This window comes from Tachyglossus aculeatus, unplaced genomic scaffold (genome assembly GCF_015852505.1).
Source record: "Tachyglossus aculeatus isolate mTacAcu1 unplaced genomic scaffold, mTacAcu1.pri scaffold_190_arrow_ctg1, whole genome shotgun sequence".
NCBI lineage: Eukaryota > Metazoa > Chordata > Mammalia > Monotremata > Tachyglossidae > Tachyglossus > Tachyglossus aculeatus.
The window spans coordinates 236,765-238,552 of record NW_024044907.1 but is presented as its reverse complement, the minus strand read 5'-3'; the positions used below and the strand labels follow the sequence as shown (position 1 = coordinate 238,552).

At 55.2% G+C, this 1,788-nt stretch overlaps 1 pseudogene; it reads right to left on the bottom strand.

The window, feature by feature from the left end:
* Positions 1 to 321: 321 nt before the first annotated feature.
* On the bottom strand, positions 322 to 1,230 carry LOC119923406 (annotated as a pseudogene).
* Positions 1,231 to 1,788: the final 558 nt, after the last annotated feature.

Below are 1,788 nucleotides of genomic sequence, written 5' to 3'. Positions count from 1 at the left end.
TTAGTACTGGAGGGGGCTGTGGAGGACAGGATCTCGCTCCTTATTGGCTAAAGAAACAGAGAAACCGTGTGGCTTAGTGGCTAGAGCCCAGGCCTGGGAGTCAGAAGGATGTGGTTTGTAATCCTATCTCTGATGCATGTACGCTGTGTGACACTGACCAAGTCACTTCACTTCTCTGGGCTTCAGTTCCCTATCTGTAAAATGGGGATTAAGAGTGTAAGCCCCATGTGAGACAGGGACGGCGTCTAACGTGATCAACTTAGAATTTAGAACAGCGCTAGGCACCCAGTCAGCTCTCGACAAGTACCATAATACTAATTATTATCGGTGCTTCAGGGAGGAGAAAACTTTCCGGACACCCACCTTGATCTCTCTGTTGTGGAGGATGTAGACGATGGGGTTTAGTGTCGGCATTACCGCTACCACTTTGTCCCTGTCGAAGGAGTAGGAGGAGGCGGGCCGGATGTAGGTGTAGATGATGGGGGAGTAGTAGAGGGAGACCACGAAGAGGTGGGAGGAGCAGGTGGAGTCCTTCCTCTTCCCCTCGGACGTACGGATGCGGAGGGTGGAGGCTATGATGAAGTTGTAGGAGAGGGAGGTCATCAGAAAGTTCCCCATGGGCAGGGCGATGTCGGCCACGAAAACCATCGCCTCGTTGGCCCGAACAGGGCTGCAGGAGAGGGCCAGCAGGGCGGGGATCTCACAGAAGAAGTGGTCGACGGCGACCAGGCTGCAGAAAGTCAGCTAGAGGATGAAGCTCGTGAGCACCCAGGCATTCATGACAGCAATGAAGAGGGCGGTGTCGAGGAGGGCGGAGCACGTCCACCAGCTCATGATGGTGGCGTAGAGGACAGCGAAGCAGATGGCCACGCAGCGGTCATAGGCCATGGCGGTGAAGAGGACCATCTCGGATCCCGGGTACCGGATAAAGAAGAAGAGCTGGGCCATGCATCCGCCGTAGATGATGGTTGTCCGGGGCCCCAGCCTGGTCAGCAGGCTCTTGGGAACGATGGAGGAGGTCCACACGACGTCCACCATGTCCGGGGTCTGCAGCAGGACGTACATGGGCATGTGCAGGGCCGCGCTGAGAGAGACCGCAGCCACAGTGAGACCGTTGCCCAGCATGGGCACAGGGTAGACGCACAGGAAGACGGCGAAGAGGAGGGGCAGCATCTCGGGGCGGATCGACAGGCCCAGGATGACGAACTTAGACACGGTGTTGTGGTTCATAGGACTTGGGGGTAAGGGGACCAGGCAGGGGCCGGTGAAAGGGAGAGGGAGATCTGGCTGTGGAATGAAGCAGAGAAACTGGCGGGGAGATAGGTGGAAGAGCTGGTGGAAAGGAGAAAGGGAGAGTCTGTGGTGGACGTGAAAGAGAAAGATGATGGAGAAGGGCAGAGTTGGGGGGTGTGTGGAGAAGAAGGCTTCCTAGTTGGTGGGGAAGGCGAGAAGGAGAGCTAGTGGTTCAGGTCAAAGGAAGAGCTGTTGTCTGCTTCTTCGGCCTTCTCTGTCGTCCCTGGCTCTGGGAACCGCCCCTGGATGATGTTCACTTGGGAGTATTGACAGAAACTGAGGAAACAATAAAAGTAGTTTACTAGTGCTAGTACTACTACTACTAAAAGTGCTGTTTGTTAAGTGTGCCAATCTCTGCTCTAAGCCCTGGGGTAGGTACAAGGTAATCAGGCTGTCCCACGTGGAGCTCACAGTTTTATAGATGAGGGAACTGAGGCACAGAGAAATGAAATGACTTGCCCAAGGTCACACAACAGACAAGTGGTGGTGCCGGAA